At 26.8% G+C, this 16,936-nt stretch overlaps 1 protein-coding gene across 1 annotated transcript in view; it reads left to right on the top strand.

Annotated features, from left to right (window-relative positions):
• Window positions 1–4,765: 4,765 nt before the first annotated feature.
• The window catches only part of LOC129965843 (dopamine receptor 2-like), a 242,491-nt gene continuing 230,320 nt past the window's right edge, over window positions 4,766–16,936 (top strand). Inside the window, exon 1 of the mRNA XM_056080061.1 lies at window positions 4,766–4,995. The gene's annotated coding sequence lies outside the window, so the exon portion shown is untranslated. The remainder of the gene's footprint in view (window positions 4,996–16,936) is intronic.

Raw genomic sequence — 16,936 nt, 5'->3', positions numbered from 1 at the left:
TCTTTTAATCTAAAAAAAGGCCCCGCAGATCATTTATCATCAGTCTTTGATTCGGAATTTCCTAAATACATTACATTTCTAAAGAGTATGAGGTCCCATGCAGGCAGTATAAATAATTTTTTTATTAAATGTCATGCCATTTTATACTTAGTGATGAAAAACCTGCCAAAACAGCAGTGTAAAAGTTATAATTTGTTGTAAAATCTGAGAGATAATTAAGAGGATGTGGTAAAAGTATGCCTGATCTTTAATGGGCCATCCTGTTGACATTAGTAAGGTAATTGAGCCCAATTTTACGAAGAACATAGATGTTTTGATCACAATTATTAATATGCTTAATAATAAATCAAGTTAAATCAGAATTTTTCCTTTAAAATTAAACTATTTCTTTGTAAAAAATAACTCTATGCAAATATATTGACATCATTGAAAGAACAATTAAAATTCTAGAAAATCAACAAATTACATAGAAAAAAATTATAATATTTAATCCTGTTTTCGTTCTTTGATTTTATTCCAAGGACTCAAATATGTTATCCTTTTTCAGAACATTACGATTTCTTTATTTTAATTATTGCGCCAAAGAAATATAAAAATATATTTAAAAATTAATCGTCATTTGATGATAAATAAAAGGATCTTTAATTGTAAAATAATGACTGACTAAAAAGTAAAGTTTTTAATCTAAAATAATGACATTTGACTAAAAAGTATTCAAAGTTTAAACCGTAGCAACAACAACAACAATAATTATAGTAATTGTCATTTTCTTTTTATGACGAATATATATATATATATATATATATATATATATATATATATACCTCCCTCTATATATACAAAGGAGAGAAAGAGAAAGATTTAGATCAATATTTTCAACTTTATTACAATGTTCAAAATTCTCGACGTATATAGTGATCCTTTTTATTTCAGTATCATCTGTGTTGAATGTATAAAATAACACAAAATATTCACTTGTGTCGCAATCATCCCTTGCTTCAAAAAAAATCGGGATGTAGTGAGTCTTAAAATCTTATATGGAAATTTGTTACCAGATCTCTGTTGCCAGCCTTCGGAGACTATATATTTTCATTCGAAGGGGGTTCTTTTGGGATCTCTAGCCCAAAAGAATGTACTGAATTATTACTACGACAAATGAAGCTGGATCTTTATACTCATATTTAGACTTAGTTTGTCTTTAGATCTTTTTTTCTTATTAATTGATTAATCCTAAGTCCAGTTCGATGTGTTGATTTATTACATTCCTTTCATATCGGGCAATATGCTGAGATTAAATAACGTTTCCATAACTTTCTCTGGCAATATAAGATTAAATTTTATTATTTATTTTTAATTAGTATCATCTTAAATATGGGATGCATGTTTTATATATTAATAAAAAAAAATAAAAAAAATTCCTGTTTTGAATCTACTCAAGAATTATTTCGAGACTTATATAATAAACTTAACTAGTGTCAGATTATGAGCATATCAAATAAAGCAACACACTAGTCAGCAAATTTCCTCATTTTACAAATATAGTAATTTTTGAATGTTGGTAGTATATTCAAAATATATATAGAAATAATATACAAAATTGTGTATATCGTATAATAAATTATTACATAATGTTTACAATATCGATATTACAAAATAAAAGTTATATTGTATAATATCGAATATTTTTTTATAATAACATAGAGAAGACACGTTAAAATTAAGGATGTTAAAAATTGGTAATATTTTATAAATTCAGTCTTTGAGCTAATTTCTTTTCTTTGCATACATTATTAGAATTATTATATTGTAATTTGTTGAATATATATTTTAACATAATCAAAATAATTTGCCATTTTCCGAAAATTAGCCAAAATTGTCTTCTTACCCAGATAGCGGGAATTGATGAAAAAAATTGAATGCATTTTTATTTTTAGATATATTAGAACGCACACTGATTAAGAAATTTTTAATTTCTTTTTCTTGAATGATATGTAAGATAAAGTTATTGTGTCTAATATTCCAGAATTCTAGTAAATTAATACGATTCAAAATCTGTATTTTCAAAAACTAGATTGAAAAAATTTGCATCAAAATTTTAGATATGAAACTAGATCTAAAAGGATCTCTCGTACACTTATCATAGATACATCTCATCATTTCACAAAACGTTGCAATATGCACTATACTATTTTTTTTTTTTTTGAAAATTTCAGTCGATGTTTTGGCTTTTATGTTTTGTACAGAAATTAAACATAAGTCTTTTTTGTAACAATACCCTTTATCTCTTTTGCTTTTAGATCTTCTTGCTCCCCTTTCTTCGCTTTCGTCACAGCCAATATTTCTTGCATTGGTTGCTTTTTAATATATTTTATATAGGTTTAAACTTTTTATAAAATATTGTGGAACAGACTGGAGATCAAGTAATTCCAGAAGCTCTGATAAAATAAGTAAATAAAAAAGAATTATGCTGATAGCTAAAAGAAAACAATACTTGATTCATTATATAGAGGTCGTTAAATTGATCCTGTCATTTAGGTCCGATGGATAATTCTGACTGACTTTAATTCGCGTGGAAAATTGAACTGTAATAAGGTATAAATAAGTAAGGACAGTGAAAAGTCTTAGGTTTATAGCAAAAAAATAACCAAATAGGTTTGCATATTAGTCCATAAGACCATATATTGAATGTCTTTGAAATTATAGCGCTACTATGTACACCATATAATATCCAATAAAATGACGGAAATAGTTTCAATATACAAATTTTTACTACTTAGCAGTATAGAGACCTATTAGTATCTCCAAGTTGTGGGAATTTGAGAATACGAAAAATTAAGTAATCCGCCATCTAGCACTTATTTGCTCCATACCATGATATAGCCAATTTTTGGAATAATTAAAACCAATCAAACATTTAAGGTATTATTTACCACTAATTATGGCGAATTTTTATAGACCTTAGTTATTCTAAATATTGAAATCAATTTAAAGTTTTTAAAAAAAATGTTGTCATTTTTAAAATAAAAATAATAGTTTTCTTTCAAGGAAGATTAATGTGTTATTTTCCCATAGTTTCAGTTTTTTTTTTGTTTTTTTTAAATTATGACTACAATAATTTGTGCTGAAACTGTTGGGTATATTATTGTCTTGTGATGCGAAAATTATATTGCTTTTTTTAACTTGACTGGCAACACACATGTCAAATAAAATCTTTTTGAAATTATGAAAAAAAAATTAAAAAATAAATATTTTTATAGAAAATATTACTTTCCTTTCGTTATATTTTAAAGAAAAGAGTTATTTTGATCTAAAAGGTGATGTAAGAACCTCAGTCAATTTTTCCGCTTTTTTCCATGATATTCATATGAAAATCTGTGATTTAAGATAGGAGATTCCAAAGTACACAAATAAGACACAAAATTGTCCTGAATCTTTAATGTTCACAAACTCGCAAAATATTATATAATGTTGAACAATAGTTTAAGGATTTTTTTTCAATATTAATAACTAATTTATATATTAGTTTAGTTAAAATTAATTTGATTAATTACATTTAATTTTAATTAAAATTAAGTTCAATCTAATTAGTTTTAGTTTTAGTTAAAAGTTAGCTTACTATTTACTTTTCATATTTTTAAAAAAAGGTTAAAAAAATACAAATTTTTAAATGCAAAAGCAAAAAAAAACCTTTATGGCGTACAGTATGTTCAGGCTTTACACCTGGTTCAACATTCTTGATCTTAACATTCTTTAATTGCAAGGGGGAAAATGATACCGAAAATCTTGTTTTTTTCCAACCTGAGATTCCATTTAAAAGTAAGAATACACAAAAATAAATAAAATTAAAATTATCAAAATAAAAATTTTATGAAACATTAAACTGTTTCTAATTAAAATAAAATATTTTGCCATACAGAAATAAAATATTTTACCATATTTACCATAGAGATTTATTTCTGAGTGTATAATGAAATTTGAAAAATAGAAAAAGAAAAACGCACATGATTTATTAGATCATAAAATTGAATACTTTATGGATTTTAGATTTACTGTTTCTGACCATATCTCAATATGCATGTAGGTCAGAGTGAGAAATTCAATCAACCAATATATTCCTCATAACTAATTTATCATTCAATAATTTATTTATAACGCTTTTAGAATTTTAATTCTTAAAAACTTTTATAATGTCTTACAAAAATCAGTTATGCGCCAAACTGCTTATTTTGAGTTTGGTACCATTTGCATAACAGTGTTCAGTCAATATTTAATAACAGACAAGGATTTCATTCATCTTTGAAAACAGGAAACTATAATTAAAGCTTTTAAACTGGAGATGAAACAGACAGATTATTTTCTTAGAAATTAACATTTTATTCAACGTATTTATTTTCCACTTTTGAAAAGAAAAGTTTTGAAAACCGACATATTTCCTGAAGAATCTCTTTGGAACCGATGAAATGAATCGAAAGATTATATTGCTCATAATCAATATCTAGAGTCATAGAAATTTGAGCCATCATTTATTTATATTTTAAATACACAGTGGAGTTGACAACAGAATCATAAACTTTCCTTCTTACTGAAAATAAAAGACCATAATTCAACTTAAATGTTTCTATACGCTTTTAATTAGGTTTAGGGAAAAGCGATAGGGAAAAACCGCTCTGGAAAGGGAAAACGGAGAGCGCGATAAGCATCTTCAAATCCATTGATGATTTTCGGAGTTCCGCTCACTTTCAGCTTAGGTTGCGAACAGTGAAGTTCCAAAAACTCTTTCATGCGCGATGCTCACCTGAAGTTCGGAAAAAAAGTCTTCTGTTCGTTATTTTTAGAATTTCTCTGTGTCGTAAGACGAGACTGATTTATTTTTAAAACTTTGAACGGATTACCGAACTTAGAACAGTTTTGTTTTGACTTGTTATTGAACTGCTATCGTCTACCTCGAAAGACAAAGTTTACACATGTAAACCCTTTAAACTGACGCATGTCGAGGTAAGATAAGAAGCTTTTTCACTTTCATTGTTTACATTTATGCCATACAATCGTTGAATTTTGTCGAGGTAATCATTTGCTTGAATCTTTGTCAGATATTTGGATGTTTTCAATGTTAAAAAGTTTTTGTTGAAACATGAGCGTTTGTATTTCCTAAAAATAATTATTAACATGATTTTGTGAAATTATTTTTAATGGATACTTATAAAGTGCTTACACATTCAATAACATATTGAATTTTAAAACATACATTTAAGTATTTGTTTCAAATGAAATTATTGTTTTTACATTTAGTTGACTATTAATAAAAGAATTAAAGAAAGCGCAAACCCTTCTTTGCATTTTAGAGGAAATCTCAATAATTAAGAATGTAAAAAAGTGATTTAAACTGTGATAATAAGTGGTTTAAAATACTTGCCATATTATATGAAAATTAATAATTACATAAAACTAAATAATTAATAACTACTTAATAAAATAAAAAAATTGATATGAATAAATTTTCTTAAATATAATAAATATACTAAACCATTTTATTTAAATGCATTTTAAAATTTCTATGGCGTTATTCATTGAATTTAATAGGATAATTTTCTATTCAAAATTTATGCATTTACGCTTTTAATTTTCGATAATAATTCTGTAAAAGTTCATATATCAAATTTCAATCATTAAATTGTTATTTTTATGGTTCTTTGAGATATAATTTTTGAGAAGATTAAATTACATTAATTTAATATAATATTAAATAAAATTAAATATAAACTTCCTAAAATTCCTTCTGTATAAACATGCATCACTGCCTAAAATTTTTATAACATAAAAAGTTTTTTTTTTTTTTTAATTTTACAGTCATTGTCATTTATCGTATATGCTTCTGTTCATTGAAATATAATTAACTCACAAAGACTGATTCAGTCACAGTGAATACAATAAATCATTTATATAATTTAATAGAATTAAGTGGCTTAGTAATAATAAGTAATAAGCTGCTTAGTAATAAGCAGATATTTAAGTAAATTTTCATTTATACTTTATGAATAAAAAAGCAGTACTGGGAGAAATAAAAAGTTGGTGACGTTTCCGAAGTGAAGCTAAATCGAAACCAGTATACATTAGAGGAAAATGTTAGCTTTATATAAATGCAGAAGGGAAAATAAATAATTTTTGAAGCTTACATTCATCGAAATATTTGCATGCATAGCAAATGCTTAAATTTGAAATTTTTCCAGTTACTAATTTTTTTTATGAAGTGTATCTGTTTCATTTTTATAACATTTTTAAAGTAAAAGTTATAGGTGATTATTAAAGGCACATATATTAATATTGTTGTTCATTATTATTATAAGTTTTTATTTTAATTTAAGAAGACATAACATTTTGAGCATTTTAACGCCATTTAGCAGAACTTTTACGTTTTCTTTTCATCAAATTTTCTTTTATATTTATATTAAATTCAATAAAAATTAGATAAATTAGTATGAAATGTTTTCCAAAAATATTAAAGTTCAATTTTGGATTATGAGTTTTAAATTTTAAGAAAATTATTTTCTTAATCTTATTTTAAAAAGTTTCTTGTTTTGGAGAAAAATTCCAAAAATTGTTTCTTTATTAAACTCTTGTGTTGTAACTGTTGTGACTAAAATATTGAATGTTTATATATTTTAAAATAATATTCTTTTTTAAGGTTAAATAAATGGTATTCATATTTTCTTAAATTTTAGAAGATCAACATAATAAATTAATAAAAAAAAGATTTTCATTTCCTTAACATATATGATCATTATAGAGAATGCATTGTAGAATAAGTAATAGTAAGTTTTTTAAATTAATTCTTTGTTTTTTTCTCTCTCTGTAAAAATACCTTGCGCTTATTCTATATCATTTTAATTATAAGATTGCAATTTCTTGAAGCAATTTGTCTTCGTGTTTATTTTATTATATGTATTGGATTATTTTACTCATAAATTTTTTTAATATAACTGCTGTTCTTTTTTTTAAAAAAAATCGTGATTTCCAAAAAAAAAATTTTGGCAAGAAAAATCATTTTTTTAAAATTTTATCTAATTTTGCCAAAGCCCAGAATTATAATTGGGAGTTTATAATTTTAGAGGGGAAAAATTTATGTGCATTAAATTTTTTAAAAAATGATAAAATTTTGTAAATTCTTTAATACTATTATTTAAAATTCTGTGTTTACCTATTTTTAATCATATTAATTTCCATTTTTGTGTAAATTGTCTCTTTTGGACAATAATCTGAAACCTTTCAATTTCCGACATATTAATATAGTATGTATTATATTTTTTTCATGAATTTGTTGCTGAAAAATATAGAGACTTAACAATGAGAAAAGATTCTTTCTTCATTTGATACTCATTACTTAAAAATAAATTTTTCCATTAAATTTATTATTTTTTCTCTCTACTGGTAATCGTAGTCATTAGTGGTGGGTTAAAAAAAGTGGCAAAAATCAATCAATCAGTGGCAAAATAAGTTGAAAAAAAAAACATAATTGAAAAATAGATTAGAATAAAAAAAAAAACCTTTTTAAAAATTGTTGAAACGAACCAAATTCATTTGTTTTAATTTGTTATTTATAATTCTATTTTAAAGCGATTATTTAATTTCAACAAAAAGTTTTTAATGCTTTATTTTGAGATATATAATAGCTGATCATATATCTCTAATTAATATATTGATATGTCAATATTTTTAAACTGATATACTAAATGTAATCTATTATATGTACCTTGAATTGATATGTCTTAATAGCAATATTATCCGGATTTCAAATAAATTTTGAAAATTTTGGTTGCCTAAAGTTTCTTTATAATGATCTTGAAACTATTTAGAATCGTAAAAAAGTATATTTTGGAATTTCTTTTAAGATTTTAACAAGAAAGACATTTGAAATGGAATTATCATTGTTGTTAATACCTATATTCAATAAAAATTAAACTAATTGTACAAAAAAATCTATAAATTACTGAAACACCGAATTTTTTATATATATTTTATCGACTGATATTTTTGGAAACTAAATTCCGTACGATTTCAAATATATATATATATATATATATATATATATATATATATATATATATATATATATATATATATATATATATGTTACCGTTAATTTATAGAATACCTTATTATTCACTCTCTTGTATTTCATGGTTTAAACAGTTATTTCATAGAATAATGATCTGCAGCCCGTTAAAGTGTAAAATAATCTATATCATATATCTCGCACGACAAATACATCTACCTTCCACCCCTACTGCATTTATGAACTACAGCTCAAAGTTTAGGTACTGGTCAGGAATTTAAAAAAATGTTCGTGTAAAACCCAGTGTGTCAACAAAAAATGCTTTTGTTTTAGAAATAATGTTCTTTGTAATTCCAAGTGTCATTTTAGTAATTTTTGTTGTAACAAATGATTTTATGGTACTTTTCCATAAATACCATTTATCCATTTATACGTTACATAAATTAGATAAATTGCTTCTTTTGCATTTTAATTGTCTATCATTAGTTTAATTTCATTTTATATAAATTGTTTATTTTACACTTTAACTGTCTCTCTTATTTCATAGAATAACCAGTTAAAGTGTCAAATTAATAACATATTACATACTTTAACGGACACGATCAGTTATTTCATGGAATAACTGCATTTTATACTTTAACGGTAACATATATATATATATATATATATATATATATATATATATATATATATATATATATATATATATATATATATATATATATATATATATATATATATATATATATATATATATATATATATATAACTTCTACAAAAAAGATTCTAACAGTTTTTATCTCTGAAATCAAGAAATTGATAGCCTCATTATGCATATCAATGTGAAGGGAATATTCTGGCTTTTAATAAGTTTGTTTTATTTCATTGCAAGGAAGTTAATAAGCTCTTCATTCATTGAATTATACTCGTTTGCAAAAACAGAAATAAGAAAACAGAGAGTGTTCTGAGTTGTTGAATGAGCTTAAAAAGATTTGATGAATCCTGAAACCTGTAAGACCTAATTTTACGTCATTCTCTATAATACCATTGCTACTCTGAGTTTCATGAATAAAGGTGTGTTTATAATGAAATGACTGAATTTATCTGTATTTTGACTGATCATTCATGTCAAAAATGAACACGAAATAGCAGTAAATGGAAACATGAATCGAAGGGAAAATGTTAGATGTTGACTCTTTTGGCATTTGGCTTTATTTTAAAGATGAGTCAGTTGTATGCTAAGATGAAAAGCCATTTATCTTTGCAGAAAAACTGAATAAAGCCATAGTTAATCATACCACTATTAGCCATTACAAAAACATTTTTCCAACTGATATAGACCTGGTGTTGTTGTTTCTAATGGCTCTTGTCTAGACAAGCTCATTGACTTTAAGAAGTCAATCGTGGTTTAAGCCAAGCGTACGTCTTTTTTTTTTTTTTTTTTTTTTTACAGAAGCGCCATCTTGGGCCAACAGAACGACTTAGTTACACACTCGTCACAACCCTTCCTATGGGGCGGAATTCATTCACAGATCGTAATTTAGACCTGAATCAGAGAACGATCACCCCTGATCCAGTATCCCCACTAGTGTTACTCTCGATATGGATGACTTTGTGACCACGACAGACTTAACGCGCGTTAGCCATCACTCACACAGGGAATCTTCAGCCGGCAGGGTTCAAACTCGCAACCCAAGGGGCGCGAATCCAGCATCCTATCAACCAGGCTATCCAGGCAAACACATTGATCCTGATACAGACCTGATACATTGGATTGAATAAAGTCATAATAAATCACATTTCTATTAGCCATTACAAAAAGGTTTTTAACATATGGACCTGGTACATTGGATTGAATAAAGCCATATTACCATTAGCCAATACAAAAATATTTTCAACCTTTTAAAAAGCTGGTATTATCTGTAAAAACAAATCAATAAAACATTATTTAGCATGTTGTTCTCCCAGAGACTTTCGCTTTCTCGCGAAAAAGATTTTTTAGCACATTTAATTGACAAATAAATCCTATTTATTTAACTAGGCAAAATTGCATTAATATTTCATTGATTCAACATGTTTTTCTCACTAATTGATTTTCAATGGCATCAAGTCAGCATTTGGGAAGGAAACATTGCGTGACTTCGTACAATACATTGGAAGAAAAGATGCAGGAAGTCTTTCACGAAAAATTTTCTTTAGAAAGTTAAGAAATGACGCTTTGATTGGAAACCTTAGAATTTGGATGACACCCTGTGCGACCTTGATTTCATATTATCGTATGCAGGAAGTAAAGTCTGCTAGAACGAAGAATTTTCGAAATATAGAGGGTAATGGACGGCCTAGTATTTAAAAAGATCACAAATGATCGAATTTGCATGTATAGGACTAAATCTGTGCATTTTAAAAGATTAGAAAAAACTTACCAAAAATGAATTAAAATCCATTTAATTATCTAAGATGTTTCTTTCTCAGAAACAGTGAATGAGCGATTTTTCATCCAGTCTTGCAAATTTTAATAAATATTATTTATTTCACTTATCGGTGATTATAATATAAATTAAGAGCAAGACATGTTTAAAAAAGTGCTGAAATATCAGTAACTCTTTCATTATAGACCGGGTCCAACCAGTCACGTAAATTTTATATTGGCGTGTCGAATCATGTTTCAAACGAGGGTTTCAGGATGTAAAGCGAGGACATCCTTAGCGATAACTTGTTTTATATCCTACACTCATCGTTTTAAACAGAAACCGGCCAGCTAGTATAAAATTAGCACTGCTGGTTGACCCGGGTCATTAATGAAAAGATTAAAAAAATAAGCCAGGGAGGATAATTAATTAAAAGGAATAATTGGGGATAGTGAAAATAGTCAAGAATAAATTAAATTCCATTTTCAACCGGAGAGGCCTTAGTGAGATGAGACACGTCTTTTTTTCTTCAGGGTTCTCTAGAGGACGATGATAAAAAATTTTCCACTTTTTCAGTGTTATTTTCTAGCGTTTGCTTACTTTAGTTGCAAACGCAATATCCAAAGTTTCTTTCTCTATATAAAAATCAAAATGCAGTATGCTGGATATGTGATATTCATGAATATTAATACGAATAATGACTCGCTACTTATTAATAGCATTTGGCCTCCTTCAAATACTAAATTATTTAAAATTGGTTTATGTTCTTTACATTAATAGTAATTAATCGATGACTAAGTTCCATATTGCCCTGATGGTAAAGTTTTCCCTACAGAACTAGGAAGTCGATTTTACCAAACCCTCATTTTATATATGCTCATAGACCACATTCAATCGGAATTCCAAAGTCATATATCCTTCAATATGTATGATGTGAATATATGGAGATGATGGGATGTTGAAATGCAGAATTCATCATTTCACAGTGATAACATTGATTCCTCATAAACTTATCTTTCAGGCTGCTTGAAAATGCGAGGTAAATTAGTTCCAAATTAATTTCAGCTAATTAATAAATAAGCAAAAAAATAAGAAGTAGTTAGACATAAGACTTATTCTTTAAACTGACAACTGTAGACATTAGCTATTTACATTTTCTTTAATTTTTTTACTGCCAGCTGACACACTCATTAGTTCTTTTAGAAAACTTGTAAAAATTCATTGAGTTGAAAAAAAATTTATACAATATTTTGTTATTCATACATTTGATGATCAAATAAATAAAAACGTCGTCGTTTCACTAATGCTAGATATTAAACAATCCCCACTATATATTGAGTATTATTGAAAGTTAGTTCTTCTAAGATGATATCTTGAGCATTCTTTTGAAACAGTAAAAAGGAATAAAATCTATCCTGGAAAAATTTTTAATAAGAATTTCTCTGATCTTAGAAAGGAGATTAGTTTTGATCTCTGACGATAATTGCCAAGTGTATCAATTAGAAATCTTTATTATCTAAATAACAAATTAATTTTGAGTTTTATTATTGTACCAGCCGTCTTTGGCGACCAGGTTGTTTTTTCAGATTATTGATTTTATCATACTGTTAAATATTAAAGTGGAATGTATGCATTTTTAAATAACTTCCGCTTGCTATTTGACAAAATAGAAAAAAGAAAAACAAGAATTTAATTGATTAAGTCGAAATAAAAAATAATGAATGTATATTAAAAATGTCTTATAGTTAACGTTCTCTGCGAACATCGGTACTGAAGTTTCAGTTATGTTTTCTGGTTCCCATTTTGATTTTTCTTGAATATCTTTAAAACACCCCAGTTTTCACACTACAAGCTTATATTAAATTATAGAATATAAAATTCCTTACATTTTCAAACTTTTTTTTCAAGTTTTAATATTTTTGCAAATATGGGTTCTAAACTATATTTTGGTTTTCAGTGATTTACGACGCCCTAGATCATCAAATCTGCATGTTACCTACATGAAAAAAAAAAACTTTTAAGAATGTGCTTTCATTTAAAAAATCATATTTGTAACATAATTTATTATTTTTTTATTAATTTTTTACAGTTTCCGACAGTTTTCGGACTCCCTATATTTTTGCGATTTTCATCTACTAAAGAACGTTTGGGACCCTATGTTGTATAGTGATTCGTTATTCTCTTAATGCCTACTATCACCACTCTGAATTTGTCAGCCGAATTCGGCAACACTCTGTATATATAAAAAATATTTTTAATACAAGAATGGAGAACAAGGTACTATGAAATTTTAGTTCATTTTTTTTCAATGCTTGCAGAAAAAAAAAGTGGAATGAGTTCCCCAACGAGGATTAAAAAAGCTATGAGGTTTTTTTTTTTTTTTTTTTTTTTTTTTTAAATATGCTTTTCGAACGATGTCTTTTTAATAACTTAGAAAAAAAAATTCTCATTTTTTTGCAATGCACACGACGCATCTTTTTATGATGTTCATAGCTTTTTAATTACAGTTAACTACTCTTTCTCTTAAAATGTGTGAAAACAATAGTCCCTGTTCCCTTGAAAGTTTAGATCTTGTAAGAAAGGATGTTAGGGTACTTATGTTTCAATGTAATTAAAAATAGTTTACACTCTTGAAAAATCTGATTTATTTTGACCATTTTCAGCCATTTTTCAATGAAATAAAACCAGGTTTGTGAGAAAAAAAGAATATTAAATCTGGAAAACAGTTTTTTTAAGATGGCGTGAAAAGAAATTTATTTGAAGTGCACTTAAAGGGTGCATTTATTAAGAAAGCACCTCCCGCTGGTGGGTACCTCATAAATGAGAATGATGAACTTCCGGTATGGTGGTTGGTTCCCGCTACCCTGGTTTGTGCAGAAATGGTGGCGGTTGCCTATCTCTTATCGATGACTGAACATGCTACCTATGAGAAGGGCTATGTAGTGGTCGGTGATGGCTCTTAGGCCTTAACTATAATTCCAGTTAGAGCTGCTTTCACGGCGATCCGGTCTATCAGATTTAATCAGAATGCTTTTATTCGAGGTGGAGTAGCCTGTTCGGTTATTAAGAAAGTTACAAACTTCTACTCTCCTTTTTCTCATCGCCTGCCCAATTTATTCGTAGAATGCTTGAAAATGCGTCATTAGTAGTTTATTATAATCATTTCCATATTTTGTCCTTCGAAAATCCCTGCAGCTTCCTTTGAATTCTTTTCATTGATTCGATATTATAGAAAAGCGTTCACTATTATTACTTTAAAATAATGAATAACAATGTATTCTAAATCTTGATTTAAAATTGAGAAACATCCAGAATCTTTGGACACGAATAATTTTCCTGGTCTATTCAGTTATTTTAGAGTGGACCTGCTGACCCATGTTTCAATACTATTACTTACATTTTCAAATACAGGTTTGTTAAATCAGAATTTTCATTTATCATTAGGTCAATTGCTTAAAATTAAAAAAAAATAGCTGGAGTTATTTCCCAAAATTTTTACCGCATATCTCCAATAATTATCCCCTTTAATAAAATTGTGGACTTTGGCTAAGTTACGAATGCCTTTCATCGGATTCAGGGAAAATTAATATGATATACAAATCTTTTACATGGTTCTAGTATTTTTAATGCATTTATGGTACCCATGCGTAGTTCATTTGCAGCTTAGCGACCGATTGAAATCAACATTTGATATGGAATTATAGTTATTGTTACAAAATCAGCTGGAGTTGTTTCCCAAAATTTTTACCGCATATCTCCAATAATTATCCCCTTCAGTAATATTGTGGACTTTGGCTAAGCTACGAATTTCGCTAATATATCGAATTTAAGCTAATATATCGAATTTCATTGAATAACTCGATTGCATTTTTGATTTAATGCGTAAAACTTGGATAAAGAAGTACACACTGACAGTTTGTAATTGATATATTTCGCTCAAAATTTGAAAAAAAAATCTAAATTTTATACGCTAAACTTGTGAATTTAAAAAATCGAAGTTTGACCACTCTAGCTCCTTATGTTTATTTGTTTTTATCGAATTGATAAGATTTCCTCAAAATGATTTTTTTTTTTAGAATTTCATGAAAATCTAGAATTTTTTTCTAAAATGTATATACTAAATTTCATTTGTCTAGTTCAAGCTTCTTTAACTGTTGTGCTCAGAATTAGAAAGAATATCATTCCTTTAAAAATGTGTATTTTATAGATTCAAGGTGGCCTGAAACGGGGGGATTCGTTAAAGCATCGAATTCAGTTTTTTCGACGACTACAATATTTTCTTTATACTTAGTATAATAGGAAGAAAAAATGAAGTTAACATCATCCCTTAAAAATGAAATTAAGAAACTTTCAATATCAATGTAAATAATCTCAATATCTTCTTATTTTGGGAAATGAAATATTACTCAAATTGAGACGACAAAAAGCATTAATATATTTTATACAGCAATTCCATGCTTGCAAATTTAAACACTAATTAATGCTTTGAACTACAGATAGATATTAAGCATAACATTAAATGCATGTTTCCTGCTCTTCTAACTTTTAAATAATCAATCATTAATTCTATACATTTAGCCATGTATAAAAAATGTATAATGAGTAGAGAGACTTTAACAAGTAGAATTTATAACAATGTTTATTTAACTTTTCCCATATGGTCTTGAATCCCGTGTCCCGTATTTCATTGAGTATACCAAGCTAATCGCATATATAAATACACATATATCAGCATATATATTATCCACATACATACATACATACTTGATCCATTCATTGGAGAAAATGTCAAATAATTTCAAAGATTCAAATCAAGTTGCTTTTCTTAGTTATATTTTAATCCATTAATGAATTTAATGAAATCATATATAGTTTAGATTCACCGCAACTACACATAAGCCTAATCAATATCAATATTTTCGAAAAATATCCGTAATTAAAGCAATAAAGACTAATTTTATTAATCAAAATTTATATCATGAAGATTTGATGATAGCATGTACATAATTTATACATATTCAACAATCTGCAAATTTTGAAAGTTTTTTTTTTTCTTTATGAAATTTAACTTTATCACATGTTTGTTACAGATAAGCAATATTTGTTACAAAGTTTAAATTGCCAATGAGTTGCACACTAATGACTTGATTAATTACCTTAGTAAAATAACTAAAGTTAGATTATCTGATGTCTGATTACTTTAATTACTTAACACCTATGAGGCAAACTGAGCTTGAAATAATAATTAATAATAACCGGAAATTTAACTAATTAGGAGATTAAAGGATATCACCAAGCGTAGAAAATTAAGTATCAAGAAAAAAAAAGAATTTTGAATATCGGCTATTACGAAATTAAAATAAAAGTGTATAAGATATTTTTAAAAACCTTACGCAAGACCACAAGAGAAGACACAGTATTAATCAGAAGTTTTGAAATTGCCAAAATTTTCAAGCTTCATTAAGTACATTAATTAGACAAACTTTAAAAAAATGGAAACTTTCGATATTTTTATGAAGGTAACAATTAACTTTTCATTTCACCCTGAAATGAGTGTTTTATGATGAAAGGGTCTTTAGATTCGCTAATTAATTTTTTGCGATTTTGAGCAAAGTTTGTTTTTAACGAATTGTTTTTGAAAATATCACATACTTGTTGAGTATGTGTTTATTTTAATTTTTTATTGGACGGAGGATTATTTTTGCTATTTGAGTAGTATTTTAATAAATATAATTTGCTGTTGTTATCCATAATCTTAAAAAAAATGTTAAGTCTTCTGATTATGTTATTAAAATATGAATTTTATACTATGTTCTCATTTTACGAGATATATTTAAGTATTTACTATATGATATGTAAAAAATTCGTCGTTATGTACAATATACACTATAAAGTTAAGGAAATCATTCATCTGCACGCATTTCGAGCTGGTCTTAGAAAATTTGAAATTAAAACTAATAAAGATTTTTGCAAAAAATACTTGCAATGTGGTATTTCTAATCTAAAGTAATCTTGCATATTAAGTCAAGATTATGAATTGAAAAAGAAGGAGTGTTGTGAAAAAGAAGGAGATTTAATAATTTAATTTAAAAATTTAATAGACTATAGGTTGTTTTAAGGCTGTTTTTTCAGTGACTGCTCGAAAAATACTATTGTAGTAACTGCAAAAATTTACGTAGATCTTCAAAAATGTAAAACACGCAATAACTTTCATATAGGTCTAAAATTTTCTACAATAAGTTTATCCTCCAACTTACGAATAATGAGCAGAACTCTTGATTGGACGAAACATCTGTTCAGAGAGTGTGTCCTTAAGGACAGCATATGTGATTAATCCCTTTGGGATATATTTCAGGAAAAATAAAGTTAATAGGGCATCTAGATCTTTCCTAACAACAATGCAAACTTCGCGTCAAAACAGTGCCTGCACTAACGAGTACTTCCCATTATCGTTGAAATAACTCTGTCTGAGGAAGGA

Source organism: Argiope bruennichi, chromosome 4, assembly GCF_947563725.1.
Source record: "Argiope bruennichi chromosome 4, qqArgBrue1.1, whole genome shotgun sequence".
Classification (NCBI taxonomy): Eukaryota; Metazoa; Arthropoda; class Arachnida; order Araneae; family Araneidae; genus Argiope; species Argiope bruennichi.
The sequence above is the reverse complement of the archived record's forward strand: the minus strand, read 5'-3'. Positions and strand labels throughout refer to the sequence as shown.